The 27498-nt window shown below is 37.0% G+C and overlaps 2 pseudogenes; both read left to right on the top strand.

Moving 5' to 3' along the window:
- Positions 1-704: 704 nt before the first annotated feature.
- LOC120133635 lies at positions 705-7537 on the top strand (annotated as a pseudogene).
- A 168-nt stretch (positions 7538-7705) lies between these two features.
- Positions 7706-9376, top strand: LOC120133644 (annotated as a pseudogene).
- Positions 9377-27498: the final 18122 nt, after the last annotated feature.

Raw genomic sequence — 27498 nt, forward strand, 5'->3', positions numbered from 1 at the left:
AAAATGACTCATCAAATACCACATGACGGGATATGTACACCTTCTCATCCGGAGCTAAACAAAAAATACCTCGACGTTGAGCGCTGTAACCAAGAAAAATGCAAGGTTACGACCGGAAGCTAAATTTATGTTTTTGAAACGGGTGCAAACACGGAAAACATCGACAACAAAACACCCGCAGATGATTATAATGAGGAGTCTTTCCAAAGAGCATTTCAAAAGGCGATACACCATTCAACACCTTGGTAGGTAACCAATTAATGAAATGGATTGTCGTTACAATTGCATATGACCAGTACTTTAAGGGTAATGATGCTTGAGCTAACAACGTCAGATCCATGTCAACCAAATGTCGATGTTTTCGTTCTACAACACCATTTTGTTGAGACGTATGGGGACAAATGACACGATAAATTACTCCACTATGTTGAAGAATTTTCGACGAGCTCCAAAATTTACCACTCCAATCACTTTGTATCACCTTAATGAAAACATCAAATTGATTGCGCACCATCTTATGAAACAATTGAAACACCTCCAAAGCTTGGGACTTTTCACGAAGTAAATAAACCCACACATGACGTGTATAGGCATCCACAAAGGAAACATAAAATCGATAATCATTTGACGACACACGAGGAGGACCCCATAGATCGGAAAACACCATTTGAAACGGAGCACTATACGTTGTTGAGAATCGTTAAATGGCAACCTGTGATTTTTACTCATTTGATAAGCGACACAAACGTCTCACTTTGAGTAACACCTCATGAGCCAAATGTCCTAACCTCCTATGCCACAAATCATCAATTTTTTTTCATAACATTGTATTAGAACAATGTTAAAGTTATTAATTTTGCACATATCTGATTGCATCTTGCAGACACACATCATCAATTTAATGTAAGAGAAAATGATTGGGGTTTTACATCCTTTATGCCCCTCGGTTGGTTATATGATCCTTGCAAAGGGTATCTTGTGAACATCACTTTGTTGAAGCAGAGATTGTTGTCCCAATATTGCGGATCACTGGGCATCTGACTCAAAGAAAGAAACCGACTACATTGATCTTAAGAATCAAGGAGCAACATGTTACTTGAACTCTCTGCTTCAAACTCTTTATCACATTTCTTACTTCAGGAAGGCAATTACTTATGCTCTATAATTTGTTGAACTGATGTGTTTTTAGTTTAGAATTTTGCTAATGTTTTGGATGTAACATTTTAGGCAGATTATCATATACCTACAACTGAGAATGATACACCATCTGGAAGCGTTCCTCTTGTTATGCAGAGTTCGTTTTACAAACTCTAGTACAGAGACAGCATGCTGCAACGAAAAAGCTGACTAAATCTTCAGGATGGGACACATATGACTCTTTCATGCAGCATGATGTTCAAGAACTTAACAGGTTTCTATGTGAAAAACTTGAAGATAAAATGAAGATAAACAGCTTCGATAATTTTTTATTTCGCATTTTTTCTATTGTGTAACAAAGTTAAAATTTTGGTCACTTCTCTTATGCCACCTGGGAACTGTTGTGTAAAGCACCATACAGAAATTGTTTGCAGGGAATAAATCTACCAGGAAGCAGTCATTTTATGGTATTTTTTTCTTGTGAAATATTTGGTTGGGTTTTAATGAATCATGTTCACCATGTGATGGTACCAGACCTTCAACTTTGACGTTAAAGGCTGTCGAGATGTATATGCTTCTTTTGACAAGCATACAGAAGTAGAAAGCCTTGAAGGTGATAATATCATGCTGAGCAATATGGACTGTAGGTAATCTTCTTTGTTAGCTGCTAAGGGAACACTAGTAGAATGGTTTGAGCATTCACCGGAAATAAGTTGAAATCTGACAACTTCGCTTTTACTTGGATCATTGTTCATTAGTACAAGAGCTAGGGCCGGCCCAATACATGTGCCATATGGGCCTTAGCCCAGGGCATCAGTTTTGAGGGGGGCATCAGCATCAGTTTTGAGACTGGGGCATTAAAACTAGTTCTACAGCTTCATTTCTCTGAGTCATAAGGATAGGCCATGGACTATATATTAGTTGTCTGCATTAACCATATGAAGGGTAATGTAATTGGGCCGATCCAATACATGTCTTCCTATATTAATCAGGGCCGCTGCAATCTGCTCTGCAAGAAGGGTACTATAATTGGGAGAAATAATTTTGATTAATATGAAACCAAACAAATTTAAGGACTCTAGTCTGTCTGCATTAACCATATGAAGCCACCGAACTATTGTCAAGGGACGCCAGCAACAATTGGCCTTTGGATCTGTATTGAACTGAATACCTTCATCGTCGACCGACCAAAGTTTAGGAAGCTCCACCGAAACTTGAACAAAAAGATTGGATCGAGCTCATATTTAAGGTGAAAAATTAATCTGATCTGACTCGAGATAATAATATAATAATCTCTTAAATATTTAAATATAATTACAATAATACATCTCTCTACATAGCACTTTCGCACTTTCATCCCAGTTAACTAAATACCTAATATGCTTCAACAAGATACAATTACCAATAATAAACATGTTTATTTTTCCCGCAAAATAAAGCTTGAAATGCTTGCAGATCTGTAGTCTTCTGCAGTGAAGTATAAAGGGACATACGAAAACAGAAGTAAAAGGAAGTGGATTGAAGCAACAGCATTCGTAATGATTTTAACGTATATGAGATATCCATGACAGACGAGAAGCGTATGAAGCATTTGTTGTTGTACATAAGCTGACTCATTTCAAAAATGTTTCAATTGACTCATACAATCAGAAACCCTCGAGCTGAATCAGTTCATCAGATTACAAACACGAATTCGACATATTCTAAGATATGAGCAGCAGCCAATTGAACATGAATCACTTTAGGGATGGTATGAACCTTTCCTTTCCACCACTGAATCGCATCGAGAAAATTCGGTTCAAGCATCAATTTCTCTGAGTTGTAGAACAAGTATAGGGGCATAAAATTATTATCTCGCCCAGGGTATAAAATTATTATCTCGCCTAGGGCATTAAAACTCATTGACCCAAGCATTAATTTTTTCTTTTTGTATTGTGTTCAGCATCATATCTGATTACATGTCACATCTTTTCCCATTTAAATGACTTCATTTTAATTTTGGATGATGTTTTTTTAGGATGTTAAGAGGGGCTCATTGATATCCCTCCAGTCCTTCAACTTCAGCTTAAACAATTTGAATATGATTTTAGGCGAGACACCATTGTCAAGGTCAGTAGTGATAACATCTTAAATTTATGTGGTTCTATTGAATCTATAAGTCATTTTGCAGTCCAAGAGCCTCCATTGTTAGTGTTTAATGCACATTTCAAATACATTTAAATCACTTTTTTTTAGAGTATAGAAGCCATTAATTCATCTTCTTGTTTAACTCTATTATACCCAAATGAATTTTACGAATGATTTGGTATCTTGAGTTCTAAATTTGGTTGGAATGTTCTGTTATAGTTTTAACTTTTTATCATTGTTCGAATTTTACTATACCTTCCCGTAGACTACTTTTGATTTAGTTATTCTAGAAGTTTTCTTGATTACTCTTTTTTTTTCAGCAACAAGAAGATGAGGGAATGTTTCTACCACTATGGTTTGACCTTACGTCAACGTAAGTTTCCAAAATATTGTTCTTATTTCTTGTGGGCATCACTGCAAGGTATCTCCTTTTACCTTGTTGTTCATACAATTAATGTTTAAATAATCCTTTTGGGTATTAAAACATACTGAGTTTGTTTCTGGATTTAGATAGTTTGTAACATGCTTTTGTTACCCTCCGTTGAACATATTAACAGATTAATATGGATTTGATGCAACTAAAGGAAGGTCATATCTGATTAATTACCACGTGAAAAAGAAACGTGACAGTTTATCATGTTTATGATGCCATATATCTCAATCTGGAAAAATTATTAGATATTCCCCGTTCATCACGTTCAGTAGTGGTCCCAACTAATAATAATTTCTCATCTTATTTTTTTTCGAAGGTGAATCTTAATCTATTTCCTACGTGTATATAAAGAGTAGGCAATTATTTTAAAATTTATGGCTTTCATTTACTGTCTATAGATGACATGACGAGCCGGGATCGTGAAATGATTTCTCATCAATATGGGGTTCTTCGTACCATTAGCTATTTTGGTGATTAGGAAGTCACGACTATTTTTTACTGTTAGTATTTATTTATTTTTAAAGTTTAGAGGGTATTCTCATCATGATGTATTCCGATCTTAATCTCTTTTAATTGTTTTTGTCCCTGTGAACGCAATGCTTTCCTTGCTTGTATAGCCTCTAATCTATGTCATTTTTTTTGTGTTGCAAACCGACCTCTAAGTATAACAACGATTTTTTTAATCACTGTGACAATTTAGTTTGTGCATTATTCTTTTGGAACTTGAAGTGGGTTTTTTTTTCAAAAAATTGTATTTGAACATTGCTAAGGTTATTAATTTTGCACATATCTTACTTGTATCTTGCAGACACACATCATCAATTTAATGCTAAAGAAAATGATTGGGGTTTTACATCCCTTATGCTCCCTTGGTTATATGATCCTTGCAAAGGGTATCTTCTTTGGGAAATCTCGTGCTCCTCCTAGTAGTGCTATTCCCAAACGTTTTCTAGCATAGCTTTGAATTCTAAATTGTCATTTTATGGATTCTGTTCCTTTGTCTTAGGAAGCTGCAGGTTCAGATGAGGAGTTTGCTAAGGTCTGTTAAGCGAAGCTTCCTCTGTTATAGGACTCTTATTTCGGCCAAAGTCTCAACTTCCAGAATCACCAAGAAAAAGGGGTTGCTAAAATTCTGAATTAATCTCATTTGAGATATTATGCTGTAAACTTCTGGGTAAAGTACACAAATGGTCCTCCGACTATAAAATATTGTTTTATTGAGTTTGTTGACTATTTAAAGTTACAAAATGGCCACTCGACTATTCACTATATTCCAAACTTGTCGTTTTCCGTTAATAAATTAGCGGTCATCTAAATTGAACGTTAACATGTTGACTGAGATATGATAATCACTTAAGATTATTAGATCATATTTTATTATATTTCAGTCAACATGCTAATGTATAGTTAAGTCAATTGCCAGATTTTTAATGGAAAAGGACGGGTTTGAAACATAATAAACAGTTGAATGACCATTTTGTAACTTTTAATAGTTAAAGAACTCAACAAAGCAATTCCCTATAGTCAGAGGTAGGGTTGAGCAATGAAAACGAGAAAACTGAAAAACCTATTTGAACCAGAGTATGTGGTTCGGTTCGATTTCGATTTTTCCATATGAAAAACCGTTTGAACCGAACAGAATTAAAAAAATAAAAGAAAAAAATATCCAAAATAATGAATTTATTGCATGACAAATTTAAATAAATAAATTATTAAAACTAGTAATATTTTTTTATAAATTTAAATTTATAAGTTTTCACTCGATTTAAGCTTTAAATTTGTTTTTTTTGGAGATCGAGTTTAAAAAAATAGTGAACAATAAAAAACCGCTAAACTAACCCGATCCAAACTGAAAACCGTGGTTTTTATGCCAATTGGTTTCGGTTTCAATTTTTCAAAACCCGCAATGTGCGGTTCGGTTCAAATTTTAGTAAAAAACCGAATCAAACCGAACGTAATACTCCCTCAGAGGACTATTTTTGTAACTTCTATAGTTTGAGGACTTAATAAAATAATATTATATAGCCAGGGGACTATTTATATACTTTATCCTAAATTTTTGATTAATCTATAATATTTAGAAGTTATAATATTTGTTATAATTACACACAACTATTTGATAATTAATATTTAAATATCTTACAAATTCTTATGTTTGAACAGGATATCTCCATAAATAATTGAATATAAAAATATAACTTTTTAACAATGATTTTAAATCAGTTTTTGAGTAATTGATATTATATAGAAAGAATCGTTTAACAAAAACAGTCTCAAACTAGCTAATAAATAAATAAAAAATGTTGTGAATTCAACATTTTTTCGTATTGATAATAGGGATTCTTTTGCTTCTTTAGGCCGATGTTATTGCTCATTCTGATTTTTTTTTTCATGATTGATAAGCCTAGATTTGTGCAATAAATCACGATGTACTCTCTTTTTCATTGGCCTTTTGTAATTACCTAAATATTTTACGTCTATGCTTTGGAGCTCGCTGTTGATTTCTTTTTTATAGTAAGGTTTTGATGGAATTAGGGTTTTCTGATGGCCATTTTCTCTTTGCGTTAGCATTTATTTGTAATGAAATGCTAGTTTTAATTTCATTTTATATTTAGTTTAGGAGAACTTCTGGAAATTTAGTGCCACGTATACTGTATTTGCCCAAAACAGTAATGAATTTCATTGTCTAGAACAATCATGGAATTGAATTTGGATGCTACTGCAAATTGGTTTTCCAGTATCCTTGTTCTCAGTTTTCATTCCAGCTAAAGTTGATCTGAACCATTTATATGCCAGCTGGGACATCTATAACTCTTTTTACCTTCCATTTCGTGCTTTATTGTGGGTTGAACTTTGGGCATCTTCTGATTTCTGAAGATATTGACTTTGGAAGGAATTCTTCAACATGTCTACAAATGATCCATTTATTCAAGTGGAACCCTTCTGTACGAACTTCAGGTACTGATGAATATTCCACATAATCGAAACCTTCAAGTCTTCCTTTTTTTCCTTGGCAAGAGGATACAAACTGCCCTGTATTGATTCCCTGAAAAAAATTAGATTATCTGGGATGAAGTCGGGGAGAGAGATGCTGACCGTGATAAAATGCTGCTCGAGCTCGAAAGAGAGTGTCTGGAAGTATATAGAAGAAAGGTAGATCAGACAAATCATTGCAGAGCTCAGTTACGACGGACGATTGCTGATTCTGAAGTCGAGCTTGCTGCCATCTGCTCGGCAATGGGGGAAAGGCCAGTGCAAATTAGGCAGGTCAGGAATGAAACAAATCCTGGATGGAAATTTTCTGAGTAGATTGAACTATTTACTTATGGTTAAATGTTTTTCTTTCAGTCTGATCAAAACGCTGGAAGCTTAAAGGAGGAGCTCAGCAAGATTCTTCCACAATTGGAGGAAATGAAGAAAAGAAAGATCGAAAGAAGAAATCAAATTGTGGAAGTTTTAGAGCAAATACAAAAGATCACAAGTGAGATTATGGATCCTCCGTATCAATTTCCTCCAAAACAGTAGTGGATGAAACTGACTTATCCTTAAGGAAGCTTGAAGAGTTGCATAGACAGCTCCATAAATTTCAGAAAGAGAAGGTCAACTTCCCTTTCTTTTATGTTTTCATTTTTTCCTCCTCTTGAAACTATATCATTTCTTCACTAACTTGTGCAGAGTGATCGCCTGAAGCAGGTTGAGCATTACCTTAACACATTGAACTCACTCTGCTTTGTGCTGGGTATGGATTTCAAGCTGACAGTTAATGAGATTCATCCTAATTTAGGTCCCAGTGGATTTAGCAGTATCAACGATGATACAATTGAGCAGTTGGCAACATAAATAAAAAGGTTATGGGAAGTTAAGATACAGAGGATGCAAAGGGTAAAAATAGTTTTTCCTTTTTTTTGTTTTTGTTTTTTGCATTTTGTACATTGCAACATTCTCCTTCCTCCCCACTTACCCTCTCTCTGCATGTAGCAATGATTCTTTGACGCTTAGCAGCTATAAAATCTTGCAACTACCATGTTATAGTTATGGAATTTGATGGATACACCTATTGAGGAGCAACAGATGTTTCAGAATGTTACCCGTAATGTATCTGCTTCAGAACATGAAATTATTGAACCCAACACTATCTCCGTGGATTTCATGAACTATGTAAGTGATGCTTGTTCAAACATGATATTCTCTTTGTTTTATAAATTTTTGAAGGTAGTAGGTGCTTTCTTCTAGACTAATTGAGAAGTAAATATGATATATCGTGCAGATTGAGGCAGAAGTTTCCCGGTTGGAACAGTTGAAGTCAAGCAAAATGAAAGAGCTGGTCTTGAAAAAGGGATTAGAGCTAGAGGAAATCTGTTGAAAGACTCACCTGCTTCCAGATTCAGAATGTGCAATAGAAGATGCCATTGAAGCTATCGAATCTGGTACTTGACAATGATATTATGTTCATCATACTATCGGTTATATGATATCCAACTTTGCTCCCTTCTTCCTACTTACTGCCATCTTACATTTTTATATCCAGGGTTTGCTGATGCTGCCCCCATACTAGAACAAATTGAACTTCAAATTGCCAGGTCAAAGTGGAGGCCTTTAGCAGGAAAGAAATACTTGAAAAGGTGGAGAAATGGTTGACGGCATGTGATGAGGAGTGCTGGCTTGAGGAATACAACAGGGTGGGTGTTTTTGGCATCTCCCAAAGAGTAGTCTTTTTCGTTCTTCAAGACTTTCTTATTGTCTGTGATTCAACAGGATGAAAACCGATATAACGCGAGAAAAGGTGCTCATCTTACACTCAAGTGTGCTGAGAAAGCCCGTGCATTGGTTAATAAATTTCCAGGTAAATAATAAGACAAAAGGTTGAGAAACGTAAACTTACAGCCCAATGTTATACCTGTTTTGCTTAGAATCACTTACACTGCGCAGAAGTTGTTTTATCATATTAAACCAGGAATGGTGGAGGCATTGGCTTCAAAGATCATGGCATGGGAGAAAGAGAGAGAGATTGAATTTTTGTATAATGGTGTGAGTACTTATCGATATACACTAAGAACCTTCAGTTTCCATATATGCTTAAAACTTTTGGTGTCTAACTGATCCTTGCACACTTCCCAGATTCGTCTCCTTTCTATGCTTGAAGAGTACACTATTTTACGACAAGAGAAGGAGCAAGAACGTGGCAGGCTGTGGGTATGATACTAACCTTATTTCCCAAAGTGCATTTGCAACTACTGGTTATGGAATTTTTCCTTAACTAAATCGAGCTAATGTAGTTGTGCGCCATTATTATTGTGCTCCAGGACCAGAAGAAACTTCAGGGACAGCTGATAGCAGAGCAAGAGGCACTCTATGGATCAAAACCAAGCCCATCAAAGCCTCAGAGTGTGAAAAAAGGTACTAGGTATTCAACTGGAGGTGCAAGAAATAGAAGGGATTTTGGGTTTTGCGTTTCAACTTTTGTTGGCCCAGGTGATTGTAATGTTTAAGGTTAGCGTGTCGTTGAGATACCCAAGCACGTATTCTCTTTGAAAACTTCTCAACCAACAGAACCGGAAGAAAGTGGATGACCCATACATGAAGTTGAAATGAAAAAAAATCAACGAAACTTTTGGGTAATTAAGGAAGAAGAGAGAGAAATAACTAGGAGTGATGAAAGAGTTGTAGAGGCATATAGGAAGGGGTCTAAGAGGAAATATCCATAGCCATTATTTTCATAAAATTGATAGCAAAGTGTATCCTTATTATTTTAAAATGATTAAATTTAACTTAATATGTTAAGAAAAAAAATTATATATCCATTATTTTTAAGGAAAAAGAAAAAATTAAAATTTTCGACTAATCCGTCAAAATGGAATGATACCAATACCATTTCAATTTATAATAAAGCCAGAATGATACCGACTACATTGGCTTGGACCACCACGGCCTAAGTAATGCATTTAAAAGTTAAAACTATAACCGAACATGCCAACCAATTTTAGAACTCAAGATAATGACTATCATCATTTGGGTAAGGTAGAGTTAAACAAGAAGATGAACTAATGGCTTCTATACTCTGTAATAAGAAAATGATTTAAATGCACTTGAAATGTGCATTCAGCACTAATAGTGGAGGCTCTTGGACTGCAAATGACTAATAGATTAAATAGAACCACTAAAGCTAAGATGTAATAAAACTACTGACCTTGACCACGGTGTCTCGCATATCATTCAGATACTGCAAAACACAAAATATTGCAGCAATGAACAAACGCACGCTTAGTTCATACTGGCAGAATAGATTATGCAGCTCTTGTACTGAGGAACACTGACCTAGATGAAAGCAAAGTTGACAGTAATCAACTTATTTCTTGTTAATGCTAAAACCATTCCACTGGTATTATTATAGCAGCTTACAACAGAAGATTACCTGCAATCCATATTGCTCAGCATGATATTATCACCTTCAAGACGTTCAACTTCTACATACTTGTCAAAAGAAGCATATACATCTCGACAGCCTTTAACGTCAAGATTCATTAAACCGTAACCAATCATTTCACAAGAAAAAAATACCATAAAATGACTCCCTGGTAAATTTATAATCCACATTAACGCACTCAATGTAGTTCATAATGTTCCCTGTAAACAATCTGTATGGTGCCTTCCACAACAGTTCCCTAGTAGCACAAGGAAAGTTATCAAAATTTTAACTTTGACTTCAATCAGAATAAATATCTTCATTTGATACGGCGGAGTCGTAAATCCTGGACAATTATGTTTAGGATACAAATAAAAGAAGACCCCAAACATTTATGAAGGGTAAAGAGGTAAAACTGAAACAAAACGCCCGACTTTGGCAAGATTCATAACCATAACTTGCCTAAAGAATCTAGTAAAATACAACCAATTTCAAGCCTAACTAACATAAACTGTGAAGGCAGATAAGCGATTCTACTATTTATAATTGCGAAGCTCAACTCCTCAAGTACTATCCCTAACATCCTTTTCTTCCTACTTTAAAAAAAAGTCCTCGCATCATATATCTGAATATTTATCCCTAACATCCATTTGCGGGTCTAGTAGAATATATCTCTAATAATCTCATTAGTCGAGCTAAAGGAAGTTATAAGTGTTGCTTGACCTCAGAATTACGGGTCTAGAGAGGAGAGGTACAAAATATTTAGATATATCAAGCAAGTGTGCGAGGCACTTTTATGATTAACTAGGGTGTGAATGAGATTATTAGGGCGCGAATATTCTACTATGTATAATTGCGAAGCTTAACTCCTCTAAGGTAACATCCATTTATGTTAGGTATGACTCATAAATATACCAATAAAGAGGACAGAGGATGGACAGGGTTACTTATGTAATTATGTACTAGGTTTTTTTTTATTATAAATAGAGATGTAACCTAAACCTATGAGACATTGAATAAAACTTCTAGCGCCGTCTAGGGACTGAGGACGTAAGCACATTGCCGAACCTCGTTAAAATTCTTGTGTTCTTTCATTTTTTTTACCCGATTCTTCATCAATTGGTATCAGATGTCAGGAGCAAAATTCGAAGTTGCAAATTTATATGGTCAGGGTAACTTCGGATTATGGCAAACGAGGGTGAAGGATCTAATGGCGCAGCAAGGGATCCTGAAGGCTTTGGGACCTACAAAGCCGGCGTCGATGGAGGAGGAAGATTGGGAAGAATTGCAATAGCGAGCAACAGGAACCATACGATTATGCTTAGCGACGAGGTCATGTATCGCGTCATGCATCTGTTGTCTCCAGAAGAAATTTGGAGAAGTTGGAAAGTCAGTTTATGTCCAAATCCTTAACGACAAACTGTATCTAAAGCAGCAGCTGTATGGGCTGAAGACGCATGACGATCATGATTTGGCGCAACAAGTGAATGTCTTCAATCAAATCGTTTCTGATTTGGCTCGGCTTGATGTGAAAATTGAGGATGAAGACAGAGCGATGATTTGTTGTGTTCGTTACCTCCCTCTTACGAACACATGGTGACTACTCTTACATTTGGGAAAGAGACTATCAACGTTGAGGAGATTACTGCAACCTTGTTGGCTCATAACCAGTGGAAGCAGAATGCAGGGGAAAACTCTCAAGCCGATAGCTTATATGTCAAGGGTAATCGAGACCATGGACGGAAGCCAGAGAAGGCAGGGTCTGGTAAGCGGAATTCCAGATCCAAATCTAGGGATAAGAAGTAATTCATTGTTACAAGTGCAAGGAGGCGGGGTATATGAAGCGAGACTGTCCGAAGTTGAAAAAGCAGACTGATGAGAAGTGTGATGATTCATCCAAGTCTGTGAATGTGGTCGAGGATGACAACTCTGATTGCAGTGAGGGTGATATGCTCTCTATTTCAACGACTCAATTGATGGATATTTGGATTCTTGATTCTGGATATTCTTATCACATCACACCAAATAGGGAATGGTTTTCGTCATACATGTCGGTTAATTCTGGTTATGTTTATTTGGGTGATGATCGATGTTGCAATATTTTTGGTATTGGTGATGTCAGAATTAAGATGTATGATGGATCTGTTTGGACGTTGAGTAGTGTTCAACATATCCCAAATTTGAAGAAGAATTTGATTTTTTTGGGCACTTTGCACAAGAATGGTTTTATCCCTAAGGTTGATGAGGATAGGGAAACCATTCAGATTGTTAAAGGAGCTTTGACTGTGATGAAAGGAAAGATGACTGTAGGGAATATTTACAGATTGTTAGGGAGTACCGTTGTAGGTGAAGTTCATTCTGTTGAGTCCTGTGATGACACTATAAAATTGTGGCATATGCGTCTTGCTTATCTTAGTGAACGTGGTATGACAGAATTACACAAAAGAAATTTGTTGCATGATGTCAAAAGCTATAAGCTCAATTTTTGAAAGTATTGTGTTCTTGGTAAACAACTAAAGTCCGTTTCAAGACTGCGAAGCACACAACTAAAGGGATTCTTGATTATGTGCATTTTGATGTATGGGGGCCTTCCACGATATCATCTTTGGGTGGATCTAGGTATTATGTTACTTTTATTGGCGATTTTTCATGAAAAGTTTGGGTGTATTTTTTGAAACAGAAGTCTGACATTTTTAAGAAGTTCAAGCTGTGGAAAGCTGAGGTAGAAAACCAAACAGGACGAAAAATCAATGTTTGCGGTCTGAAAATGTTAAAGAGTACACAAATTCACAGTTTCTACACTTCTGTAAGGAGCATGGGATTAAGAGACATTTTACAGTGCGCAAGACACCACAACAAAATGGTGTTGCGGAACGGATGAACAGGTTGTTGAATGAAAGAGCCAGATGTTTTCGGTTGAATGGAGGGCTTCCCAAACACTTATGGGCTGAGGTTGTTAACATGGCGTGTTATCTTATCAACAGATCGCCAAGGGCATTATTGGCTGGGAAAGTTGCAGAAGAGATATGGACTGGTCATGATGTCAGTTTTGATCACTTACGGATTTTTGGTTGTCATGGTTATGTGCATATACCTGCTGATGAGAGATCCAAACTTGATGCAAAATCGAAGGAGTGCATTTTTCTGGGTTACAAGAAAGGTTTCAAAGGATTCAATATCTGGGATCCAGTTACGAAGAAAATTTTGATCAGTAGAGATGTTGTTTTTGATGAACAGTCCATGTTGTAGCAGAAGAAAGACATGACAGTGATGGATTTAGAGCAGTTTCCATTTGAGAAACTAGAAACTTCTCAACTGACTTCTGGTGGTTCTGCTACGGATGATTTGTAGGATTATAGTCTCGCCAGAGACAGGGTGAACGGACGAATATAAATCCCCCGAACATATTGGGTTTTGAAGACTTGGTCTCTTTTGCACTTACTGTTAGCAGTGATGATCCAGTTACTTTTCATGACGCCGTTACTAGTTAGGAAAACGAAAAGTGGATGACTTCTATGGTTGAGGAGATGGAGTCTTTGAATCATAATCGTACATGGGAGTTAGTTCACCTTCCAAAGGGTAAGAAGCCGATTGGTTGCAAATGGGTGTATATGAAGAAACTAGCAGTAACAGAAAAAGACGGGGAGAAGTTTAAGGCTCGTTTGGTAGCAAAGGGTTTTTCATAGTAGAAATGAGTTGATTATGATGAAATTTTTTCTCCCGTGGTCAGACACACTTCAATCCGAGCAGTACTTGCATTGGTGGCTAGTTGGGATTTGCATTTAGAGCAGATCAATGTTAAAACTGCTTTTTTGCGTGGTGATTTAGAGGAGCAGATCTACATGCGGCATCATGAAAGTTTCACTCAACCTGGAAACGAGCATTTAGTTTGCAGATTGAAGAAATCTTTATACAGGTTGAAACTTTCTCTAAGACAGTGGTATAAACGGTTTGACTCCTATATGATCAAGATTGGCTACAACCGATGTGAGTATGATTGTTGTGTCTATGTTAAGAGCCTATGATGGTTCTTTTATTTTTCTGTTACTGTATGTTGATGATATGTTAATTCCTGCGAACAACATGGATGATGTTATCGGTTTGAAAACTTTATTGAGTCAAGAATTTGATATGAAAGATTTAGGTGCTGCAAAGAAAATTCTTGGAATGGAAATTTGCAGGGACAGAGACTCAAGGAAACTGTGGCTATCTCAACGGGGTTATGTTGAGAAAATACTAGAAAGGTTTACGATGAGCAGCGCAAAACCAGTGAGCACTCCATTGGCGAATCACTTTAAACTCTCATAAGAACAATGTCGTAAGACAGATAAGGAAGCTAAAGATATGGCAAAGGTTCGTATTCTAATGCTGTTGGCTGCTTGATGTATGCAATGGTATGTACTCATCCTGATTTAGCTCATGCTGTTAGTCAAGTTTATAAGTACATGTCCAAACTTGGTAAGCAACATTGAGAAACAATTAAGTGGATCTTTCGGTACTTAAAGGGTACTGTGGGACATGGAATTTTTTTGGTAGTCAGAGGGATAATCCTTTGGTTGTAGGATATGTGGATTCAGACTATGTAGGTGACTTAGATAATAGAAGATCTACGACAGGGTATGTGTTTACTCTTGGTGGTGGGCATATTTGTTGGAAGTCTACTGTTCAATCTATTGTGGCACTATCTACAACTGAAGTTGAATACATGGCAGCGGCTGAAGCTGCAAAACAAGCTTTATGGCTTACTGGTTTAGTGAAGGAGTTGGGTGTTCAGCAAGGTGGAGTTCAATTGCTTTGTGACAATCAAAGTGCTATTCACTTGGCTAAGAATCAGGTGTATCATGCTAGAACTAAACATAATGATGTAAGGTTCCACAAGATCAGAGAGTTGGTTGCATCTGGAGATGTTTTGTTTCAGAAGGTACATACTGATGAGAATGCCGCTGATATGTTCACCAAGCCAGTTACGAAAAATAAGTTCAAGTATTGCTTGGACTTGTTGAATGTTTTGAGTTGTTAAAGAAGTAAGGTAACCCAACATTGAAGTTTCCAAGAGGCAGGATATTCGCCAAGGTGGAGATTTGTTAGGTATGGTATTATAAATAGAGATATAACCTAAACCTATGAGATATTGAATAAAACTTCTAGATCCGTCTAGGGACCGAGGACGTAAGCACATTGCCGAACCTCGTTAAAATTCTTGTGTTCTTTCATTTTCTTTACCCGATTCTTCATCAATTTATATAGTATATATCTCTAATAATCTCATTCACGCCCTAGTTAGTCATAAAAGTACCTCACGCACTTACTTGATATATCTAAATATTCTGTATCTCGAGACTAACATCCTCTGCTAAAGTAACCTGGATGTCCTAATCATTTTCCCGAGTGTTAAACATGGTTAGTTTTATGTCATCCTAATTGATATTGTTTCTAGCTGTAACTGAATATTATCATGGTTCTCACTTATAGTTTTATTTCAAAGTAATTTGGGTGTCCTTGGGTACCTTAATACAATTTCTAATTCCCTTGAATTTCTTAACCCAAAATGTACGAGGATACCAATATTGAGCCCCTCGGTATCGGTACTAACCCATGAGTATCGATACTCTCCCTTGGATATCGATACTATACGCCTATTTTAAAGCTGAGATGGAAGGGTAGTATCGATACTCTTAGACTGAGTATCAATAATCCCGAGCTAGGGTATCGATACTATTAGGAGTATTGATACAAAATTTTTCTTCGATGTTTTAAAAAATAGCTCCGTATCGATACTCCTATTGGGAGTATGGATACTCCTATGAATAGTGATACCAAAATTGACTACTGAAATATGTTGAATGTACTCAATATTAATACCCCTCCTGCAAGTATCGATACCCAACCCGTAATAGCGATACTAAATTAATGAGTATCAATACTTCTAGCCCATAACCCCTTTATTTTTCTCATTGTATGAACAATATAGGTATTTTTTCCAGTACCGATACCCAAACACAAAAATGCCATGTTTGGGCATGAAAATGAGTCTCTAAACTACCCAAATACCCTACTGAGTATGGTTATTAAATCTTATAAATGAATAAAGGATCATAAAAGGTCTTTTAAACATACTAAAAAATACCAAAAGTTGGAATATACCAGGGATGCTCATTCATGCTTCACACTCATCTCTCTAACTAGATACATTCTAATGAGTCACAAATGGTATGAAGAAGTTGAAAATGTAACTTTAGCTCACTAGTTGATAGAGATGTCCTCAAATCAACCAAAACTATTTTTTCTTTCTCTTAGCCTTTGAACTTTGTCCTACGTTTTTCAGTATATAAAATCAAGGAAATGGATTACTACCTCATTTTACAGTTCATTGAGGGATTAAGAAAACCCCTAAGGCTGAAACCTCTAAAAAATGGACTAAAATCTCTTAGGTCCCTAAACCCTCACTAAAACCCATCTACGGCTACCATGGCTTAAAACTTGTGTTTGGGGGCTTAAATTAAAGCTTTGAAGGTGAGATGACCACTCTTACCTTTGTAAATTCAAACTAGGTTTGTAGCACCATCAAGTTTTCATCTTTGAGTAATCCTTAAAGAGGAAATAAATGATGAAGGGGAAGGTAAGAGACAAAACTGGTGGAGAAAAAGAAGAAGGTTGTACCCAACGTGAGATCCCTAAATTAATGGGTTTAAAGCTTTTGTTTCAAACAAGGGTATAATTGCTCTTTTAGTCATCCCTCTTTTAATCTAATATTAAAAATGCCCTTTTTCTAACTCATATTAGGCTTAATTCACGACCAAACCAAGCCTAATTCAAACTCTAAATGGATCAAGCTCTCTTACAAGGTAGTTGGACTCGTATAAACCATTTCAGGTTAACCCAAAACTCCTAACCCAAGATTTATAGCGTTATAATTGTCCCCTCCTAATAAGGAATTTCACCCTCAAAATTTACGTCGATAAAAGAGATGTGGGTACTGCAGCTGCATATATTCCTTGATTTCCCAAGTTACTTCATCGACTCCATAGTTCCTCTACAAAATCTTCATTATAGGAATTCTCTTGTTCATTAGTTCTTTAACGTCCCTTTCCAAGTTCCTTACCGGCTCTTCCTTATTGGTCATGTTTTGGCTCACCTCGATTTTCACTAGGGGTATAATATATGAAGGATTGGAGTGATACATTATAAGCATGGACACGTGGAACACGTTTTTGATACATTCAAAATCTGGTGGTAAGGCAAACAGGTAGGATATGCCTCCAACCCTTTCAAGTACCTCATCTGACCCAATGAACAGGGCCAACTTTTCTTTGTGCCCAAATCGAAGTATCTTCTTCCATGGAGACACCTTAAGGAACACCTTGTCCCCCATGAAAAATTAATATCCTTGCATTTCAAGTCTACATATGATCTCTTCCTATCGAAAGGTTCATTCACCCGACTCTGAATCAAGTAAACTTTGTCTTCATTTTCTATGATTAAGTATGGTCCAACTATTTTTTCTTTACTGAGCTCTATCCAACAAAGAGGAATCCTACACTTACGCCTATACAAAGGCTCCTACGGATCTATTTAGATGCTAGTCTGGTAGTCATTATTATACGTGAACTCTACTAGTGTTAAATCATCCTCCTAACTATCCTTAAGGTCTATGGAAACACACCTCAACATGTCTTCTAGAATATGTATAACACTTTCGGATTAATTATCTACATGAGGGTAGAAAATGTTTTGAAGTCGAGTTTGGTACCTAGGGACTCATGAAGGGCTTTCCAAAACTGGAAAGTGAACAGAGGATCTCTATATGAAATGATTAAGGTTAGGACCCCATGCAATCTTACTATCTCCTTAGCGTATAAGTACATTAATCTCTTTAAGGTGAAATCCATCATAATCGATAGAAAGTAAGCTGACTTGGTCAACTGATCTACTATAACCCACACTGCATCGTTCTTTAGTCTTTGTCATGGTAACCAGGTCACAAATTCCATGGTTACTCTATCTCACTTCCACTGCTATATTTGAATTGGCTGGAGCAACCCTGAAGGAACCTGGTGTTCCACTTTAACTTGTTGGTACACTAAACATCTAGTAACAAACTCGGATACTTTATTCTTCATGCCTAGCCACTAATACAATGGTCTGAGCTCTTGATACATCTTGTTACTACCCAGATGAACTGAGAGTGGAGTAAAATGTGCTTCATGAAAGATCTTTCTAGGAAACTGCTCGTCTTTGAGTACACATAAATGACCTCTAAAGAATAGTACGTATGTATCAAGTGCCATAAAACCTGGGGCCTCACTTCGGTGGACTTTTCCATGTGAGCCCTTAGGCGATTGTCCAAACCTTGTAGTCTCTTGACTTCTCTCACTAACCGGGTTTCTACTCAGAGTTCAACCAATAATCATCCATAACTATATAAACTTAAGCATGCTAACAAACCTCACAACTCAGACATCGACTTCTTACTCAAGCATCAACAACTATCTTTATCTTCCCTGGGTGGTAGTCGATCATACAGTCGTAGTCGTTTAGCAACTCAACCTATCTATATTGCCTCATATTTAACTCCTTTTACGTAAGTAGATACTTAAGGCTCTTGTGGTCAGTGAAGATGTGGTAATAGGTAGTGTCTCTAAATTTAAGTGCAAAAACTATTGTTCCAAGCTCTAAATCATGGATAGAGTAATTATGCTCGTACGATTTGAGATGACATGATGCATAGGCTATCAGTTTTCCTTCTTGTATCAAAACGCGTCCTAGCCCATTTAGCGAGGCATCACAAAACACGGTGAAGTCATTCTTTGGCTCTGGTTGGGTTAAAATTGGGGCTTGAGTTAGAATGTCTTTCAACTGTTCAAAACTCTCATGTTGCTTCTCACCCCACACAAATGGTACTCCCTTTTAAAAAAGTCATTGGGGAAACTATCATCGAAAACCCTTTAAAAATCAACGATAGTACCAATCAAGACCCAAGAAGCTACACACATTAGTTATGTTCTTCGACAATTCCCATTCCAATATTGCCTGAATCTTCTAAGGGTTAACGTGGATACCATCTGCTACTACAACATGACCAACAAATGAAACTTTTGTCAACTAGAACTCATATTTCCCAAACTTGGCAAATAACTTCCCGTATTAAAGGGTCTGCAGAATAACGCGGAGGTTCCAGTCATGCTCTTCCTCTAATCATGAGGAAACCAAGAAGCTATCTATGAAAGCAAACACAAACTTGTCCAAGTACGAATGAAACACTCATTCACCAAGTCCATGAATGTCATCAGGGTGTTGTTGAGTCCAAACGACATCACAAGGAACTCATAATGAACACATCCTACCCTAACTGCCGTCTTTGCTACGTCTGCATCATTAATCTTCAACTAGTAGTACCATGATCTACGATCTATATTGGAGAACACAAACGCTCTTAAGTTGGTCAAAGAGGTCATCGATTCTTGGAAGGGGATAACATTTCTTGATGGTTAACTTATTTAGTTGCCAGTAGTTGATGACAACATCATCGACACATCATTCTTTTTAACAAAGAGGACCAATGCTCCCCAAGGAGAAATACTTGGTCAGATGAACGTTTCTCTAACAATTCATGAATATGAGCCTTCAACTCATTTCGTTCCATCAGTGCCAAGCGGTAGGGTACAATAAACACTGGAGCAGATCCTGACATTACCTCTATACTGAACTCTAGTTCTCAATCATGTGGTAATCCTGACAGCTCTTCTAGGAACACATGTAAAGTCTCGAACAATTTGTATATCTTCAAGTGTTAGAACTATAATTCGAGTGTCAACTAAATGAGCCAATAAGGCTTCACAAGCCCGCTCTATCATCTTTTGCACCTTAATAGTCAATATGATTCTTGAATAGTTTGACTTCTAGTTGGTCATCACCATTTTGGTTCTAAAAACCTTCCTAAGTTTAAGTTGTCTAGCCTTATATCTCAAACTTGCATTATTCTCCGAAATCCTCTCTAAGATCATGACAAACTCTTTGAATGAAACTCTATTAGATCGACTGAGAAGGTTTAACCATGAATTTTAACTGGGCATCGATGATGAATCTTGTCTACAAAAACATCTAATCTTAAATGGCTAGACACTCAAACCCCTATCTATAGATCATCTGTTGGGATGTTTCTCTCTCGTACTAGGACATAACAAATATAAGAGTAGGTGGACATGGGTCTACTAAGGCGGTAACTGGAGCAGAGAACACTATGAAAGTACCTGAAATCATGTCAACCGCATCTCACTCCTCTTAGGATCTGATTGTATACTGACGGGAGGCCACTCTAAGCTCAACACCAGCCATAAATCTAGTTGAACCCCTATTGAACTACCAGGGATCGATATATTCTCCTCTCTGGGGTCCTCTACCCATTTGAACAATCGGAGGGAACTTCTAGGTCAAAATAAGAGACATGCTGTACCTCAAGGAAATATCTGATAAAGTGGTCTAGGGAACCACAACCATAAAAACCCTAGACCCACGTTAGAAAACCCTGAGATGTCTCATATCATAAATCGAGCAACCAACCAGGATGGTGCCTTCATAAAACCACCAATGATCGCCACAAAAGTGATGGCTAAGGGTTTTCTACGATGCTCGAATCTACCTCTTCTTCTCAAGCTCTGCCCTGACCTAGTAGGTGACCCGATAAAGTCCTCTATGACCCCTAGAATCCCTTATCCTCTTGGTTGTTGGCTGGAAAGGTCTCGAAGCTCCGCGACACTCCTAATTTGACAAGATGTAGTGCCCGACGCCTTGTCCCTCATACACATAACTCTCTACTGTGTTCTCCTAGCAAGTTAGCTCAACAAATATCCTCCATGGTTCACTAGTTAGGTGGGTACTCAGATCCTCCTACATTGGTAGTATTCAGATGCCACCAACTCTGGTGCATATCGGATCAAACCAAGGAGCTCTATCTCATACTTGAGGATGAAACAATCTTTATGTGTCACATGCAATAATTGATCTGTTATGTTGTCAGTGTGTGCCGCCCCTATGTTTTTCTGGCAGATCTCCTCTAAGAAATGTTCCCAAGTGGGTCACTCTGGATCTATCGCCTACTCAACGATCTCCTACCAGTCTGTAGTGTCACCCTTCATTAGGGTGGTGACGCACTCCAACATATCCTCTAGGATAATATGCTACTGACAGAGCGTCCAAAGGGTCTCTATCAACCATTAGTCGACCACTATAGGGTCGTTGTCCCTAGAGACAAAGAAGTTTATAGTATTGATACTCCTACACCGAGACGTTAAGCTCACTAGCTTAGTGTCATACTAACAACTAAGCCATACTATGAGTGTTCAATAAATGTTGAAGCTATCGAGTGTATAAAGAAAATGAGTATACTGTTATACTGCACATTAGGCTAGGGTAGACATCATGGTACGGTCGAAGGGTTACACATCTTGGGACACACACCTTTACCCAACCTAGGGTGAGATCTAAAGTTTCTGTATCAGACACACCACCCGACTAACCCATCCCTCAGAGTTTTTTGGTCTCGTGACCTATTAGTCACAAAAGTACCTTGCACACTTGCTTGATATATCCAAATATTTTATACCTCGAGACTAACGTCCTCTACTAAAGTAACACCGACTTCTGACCATTTTCCCAAGCGTTAAACGGGGCTAGTTTTATGTCATCATAGGTTATATTGTTTCTAGCTGTAATTGAATATTATCATGGTTCTCACTTGTAATTGATATCTAGTTCTCCTAAATTTCTTGCCCCAAAATGTACAAGGGTACCGATATTGAGCCCCTTGGTATTGGTACTGGCCCACAAGTATCGATATTCTCCTTTGGGTATCGATACTATACATCTATTTTAAAGATGAGATGGAATGGTAGTATCTATACTCCTACACTAAGAACCAATACTCCTGAGCTAGGGTATCGATGCTATCTAGAGTACCGATACCAAATTTTGCTTTGATGTTTTGAAAAATACCTTAGTATCGATACTCCTACTAGGAGTATGTATACTCTACCCTCAGTATTTATTGCCATGAGTACCGATACCAAAATTGGCTACTGGAATATTGAATGTATTTGGTATTAATATCTCTCATATGAGTATCGATACCCAGCCCGCAATATGGATACTCAATGAATGAGTATTGATACTTCCAGTCCAAAATCTCTTATTTTTCATATCAAATGAACAATATTAGTATTATTCTTCTAGTACTAATACCCAAACCTAGAAATCCATTTGGGCACAGAAATGACTCTCTAAACTATTGAAGTACCTTACTGGGGTCCCCAAACATTATTAAATCTTATGTATGAATAAAGAGGCCATAAAAGGTCTTTAAAACATATTTAAAGACACTAAAAGCTAGAATCTACCATGGATGCTCATTCACGCTTCACAACTCAACTCTTTAGCTAAATGCATTTTAATGTCTCATAAATTGTATGAAGGAGTTGTAAATGTGTTACCTTAGCTCAGTAGCTGATGTAGTTGTCCTCAAATCAACCAAGAACCAATTTTTCCTTTCCCTTATCCTTTCCCTTATCCTTTTAGCTTTCTCCTACCTCTTCAACTTTATAAAACCAAAGAAATGGATTACTACCTCATTTTAAAGTTCATTGAGGGATTAAAAACAATCCCTAAGTCTCAAAGTCCTCATAATCAGACTAAAATCTATTGGCCCCCAAAACCCTGACTAAAACCCATCTATGGCTATCTTGGATCAAAACTTGTGTTTGAGGGCTTAAAGTAAATCTTTAAAGGTGGAGATGACCATCCTTACCTTTGCAAATCCAGACTAGGCTTCTAGAAGCACCAAGTTTTGTTCTTTGAGTAACCCTTGAAGAGGAAAAAAGGATGAAGGGGAAGGTAGGAGAAAAAATTTGTGGAGACAAAGAGAAAGGTTGTACCAGGCATGAGATCACCCAAATTAATGGGTTTCTAGCTTTTGTTTCAAATAAGGGTATAATTGCTCTTCTAGTTCTCCTCTTTTATCTTAAGATTAGAAATGCCCTTTTTCTAACTCATATTGGGCTTAACCCAATACCAAACCAACCCCAATTCAAACTCCAAATAGACCAACTTCTCCTACAAGGTAATTGGTCTGGTCGAAATCATCTCAAATTAACCCAAAACTTCTAACCCAAGATTTTGGTTGTTATAGTTTGATCCAATAAATGGTAAGTTCGAGGTGTCCAATCCACCTCTTTCAAAAGTAATCAGTGGAGACTCTATCAAATGATTCAAGTCAAAACATGAACCCAGGATCACCCGAAGGACTATTGCGGAAGCTTAGTCACTCCGCTGGGGACACAAAAGTCAAGCCAAAATTTAGTTATCATTTGTCTTCTTAAGCAAAAATTGTAAGTTTTAATTTTAATTTATTTTTGATCCCTTTTATTTACCTTTGATTATTTTTTCAAGTAAATAGTTCTACTGACTGTTTTCTAATGATTTTATTTTTTTAAAAGATTTAATGACTCGCACCTTAAGCTCTATATCCTAGCTCTGAACCCATTTAAGTGGGGGTGAAAGCTATACCTTTGTGAGAATTTATTCTCTATGTCAGGTATATCAATTAACCCTAGGGATTTATATACCTTAAGTCTTCATAGGAATTTATTCCTCGTGTCAGGCATAAGGGAATGTGTCCTCTTGAGTTTAACTCAATTCGTATAAGTCTGTGATGGGCTTAGGATCAAAGTTTGGTGGGCCTAAGGGGGTAACGACAAGGAGAACTTGGGTCTTTTTTTAGAACCAAAGTATGTCACTGTGGGAGATTAAAGCCCACCCCAAAAACACATGCAAACCTTCAGACTTGTGTCTTTTTTACTTATGCTCTTATTTTACTGTTCTAAGAATATGAACTAGGGATCTATGAGGTTAGTATTTTTATTTTCTGTCAAAAAGTATGTGAGATAGAAAACATGATCGGGTAGGAACCAAAACATGTAGGTTATATATCATGCGGGGTAGGAATTGTTATAATTTTCCTTTAATTATCAATTCACTGTACTAATCTATTTTGTTTAGTTTTCTTTTCACTTATTCTTTTTCTTTATTATTGCTTGCATCATTACATAGATATATTGATTTACAAAGTTCTCATCAGCTCTAAATAGTTTTCATTAATGGACAAAGTGGTTGTGAAGAAAGAGATTAAAAGTGTAAAGGTGTAGAGAAGATTCAGAATGAGACAAGGGAGAGTCTAAAACACTTTTGACCATTCCCAAGTAGAATGACATCCTAGAGCTACAAAGCATGTAGGGAAAACATGAACGTAAGAAGAAACATAAGTTCTATTAACATTTTCTTATGTACGAATAGAAAAGGCTTTAATATGAGTAATAGTACAACTTTGAAATCCATAGTATAACTTAAAGCATGAAGCCCACTACTAAGGGGAGCATGACCATTTTGCACTGCGAAGCAATCCAGACAAGGAAAAAGGAAACTTTGAACGCAGAGCATCATAGAAGGATATACAATAGAGAACATCAGTGGCGGTCTCGAGGGGAATAATCTTAACAACAGTGAAGGAAAGAGATGAAATGGTCTAGAAGTTCCTAGAGGTGACTCATCATTTATAAGAACCTAACAGGAGAAGTTGGGGCCGTAAGATGGGTACCCAGCCAGTGGCCAGTAAAGTAAAGTGACTTGTCAACTATTTAGAAATTGTCCAGTGTTTAGATGAATTGACTCAAGTTTATCTTTAAATGGTTTTGGTCTCATTGTAATAACATGTTTGTCTCAATAAAGGATATTCTACTATAACAAGCACTTTTTGGATGAATGCCTTGAAATCCTTGTGAATTTATAATGCATTTTTTCATTTTAATTTTACTAACTTATTAATACACATTCATTATTAAAACATAAGAGACTAATAAAAATTGTTTTATTTCAAAATGGAAAAGCATTGATCCCACCATATCCATATAACGCTCGATTCAAAACCAAACAGATGGAAGGCATACTCAAAGAGATCGAGACAACTTCACCAAGTTGCAAAAGGAGATAGAAGAGAACCACAAGAACACCATTGACACCATCGTAAATAATAGATTGGTTGATGAGATTGTGTATAGGTTAGAAGAACTAAACTTTGTGAATGTCTCAAGGGTGGGGGGATCTATAGAAGTAGTGGCTCCACCATCACCACCAAAGATGGAAATCACACCTAACAAAATTTAAGGGTATCCAACGAACTCATTTATAGCTAAGCCATAGGCTTTTTTAACAAACCTTATGAATAACTTGGAGGATTGTCGTATCATAGAATTTGACAAAGATGAGAATAAGTCTAGGAAAATAGAGGATAAATTAAGAAAGATAGAGGACAAGATAAAAATTGTCAAAGGGGAAGAAGGTTTCTAAGGGGTCGATGCCTTGGAACCGAGAGCTTGGTCCCAAATCTTGTATTTCCACCAAAGTTCAAAGTTTCAAACTTCAAGAAATTCGAAAGAAATAACTGTCCTCTGCCCATATCACAATGTTCTATTGAAAAATGGCATGACATGTAGAGAAAAACCAACTCTTGATCCACTACTTTCAGGAGAGCTTGATGGGTTAGGCAATCCGTTGGAACAACCAGCTAAACTGAGTTCATATCATATCATGGAATACAATGAAAGTTTCTGAAAGTATGCTCAATTATGGAAAGATGTAGTTGTTCATGTTCATCCTCCCATGTATGAAAAAAGACGAGGAAACTCTTTATGCACACCTTAAAATATTTATTCGGTTATTTGGTCGTAATCACATCCGAAGGCTTTGCTAATGTTGTAGTGGCAGCTGAAATGATAGAAGTGGCCATTAAACAAGGAAAGATCAAGGGAAGTGAATCTCAAACAAGGTACATCCCAAAGAATAAGGAATAGGAGTTTAACAATGTGAATGTCTATGATTCTAGAAAGGGTATCATTGTCTCTCAATCGAAGTCAACGATAGTTGCATCATCAAAACGTGCAAGGCAACTGATAACTCTGTAAAAAGGCCATATTTAGGGTCTTTTCACTTAAGTTATTGACTGTATAAGAGATCATATAGGATCATATAGATACATTTAGGAGCATATAGTTTCATGTGGTAGAAATATATTTTGTCATAACATTTTATATTGTAAACGGTGTTGTGTAATGGGGAAGGTGTTTTGTTTGATGATGTGCAGGATTTGGGAGCAAGGATAAGGAAAAGGAAATTATCCTGAGATGGTGAGATTGCTTAGTAAAATACAAATGCCAAATCATATGGCTTTTTAGAAACAGAGAAGATGAAATATGATATTTTTATGAGCCATCTATCATTATCTTCACGTGCCCTCAACCGCCAGTCACCTAGGAGAAGACATCTGCCACCTGGGTCATTTGATTTTGTCGGGACCACACCCAACTACAAGCTGCCCAAGAGGGGACCATGCTCAGCTCCCATAGAGGGGACCACTGCCACAACTGCTCACACCCTTATATGAAAGAAGCCTGATCGGGGTATCTTAGGAATTTATACACACCATTGTGAGCTTAAATTCAGAGAGAAAAAGGTCTATCCTTTTTTCGTGAATCGTTTTTATCATGGTATTCCTCCATTAACAAGCTAGAGGGAGTGGCGAGCTAGGCGTCCAAGAGGAGCTAGCAAGTTGGGACAGTTCTTGGTGGCCGAGGTGAGCTCTGGCAGTGTACGTCAAAGGCTTTTCCTCTATCCCTTTGTTGTTTTCTCTCTTTTATCTTATTTGGGTTGTATGGAATGGATTAATTTCATGCCTTGTTGCTTGGAATATAAAAACCCCAACATAAACTAGTCTCATTTGGTGGGAGTTCCTTACGTATATTTAAGTTTTATTTTAATGGATGGTTGTTTTTGTATGCTGTTATTTGTTTTTTATGATGTTTAATTCTTTAAGGTTGTAGGAGCTATGAGAGTAGCCATTCCTTAGGAGATTGGTTAGTGTTCAAGAGAATGACCTAGTAACATATCCTTAGTGTTCGAGAGAAACTAGAGAAGATCCACATAAGCAAGGGGTTCTAGATAGTAACTAGGCCTAATCCAACCTTAGACATAAGGCTAGGATTTCAATCGACTAAAAAGAGTAGTGCTTGGTCGAAAGTTTAGATTCGAGTACTATCGCTAAGTGGTATTGTCGTGTCATATTCTGTTATCTGAACCAATAGGATCCCTGCACTTGCTAATGGTAATAGGTTTTTCCATGGCATCCTGAACCTGTCGAGTCCCTTGAGTAGAGATAGCGTAGGGCACCCTTAGTAAACTCTGTCGGGAAAGTAAGGTATAGAAGTAAAACCATCCTGAGAAATAGAATTAATTTTCCTAAGTGACTCTTATCATTCATTCCCGTAGTAGCTTGTTGTGTGAGGATTCTATAGTCAGT

Source organism: Hibiscus syriacus, unplaced genomic scaffold (genome assembly GCF_006381635.1).
Source record: "Hibiscus syriacus cultivar Baekdansim isolate YM2019G1 unplaced genomic scaffold, ASM638163v2 tig00001750_pilon, whole genome shotgun sequence".
NCBI lineage: Eukaryota > Viridiplantae > Streptophyta > Magnoliopsida > Malvales > Malvaceae > Hibiscus > Hibiscus syriacus.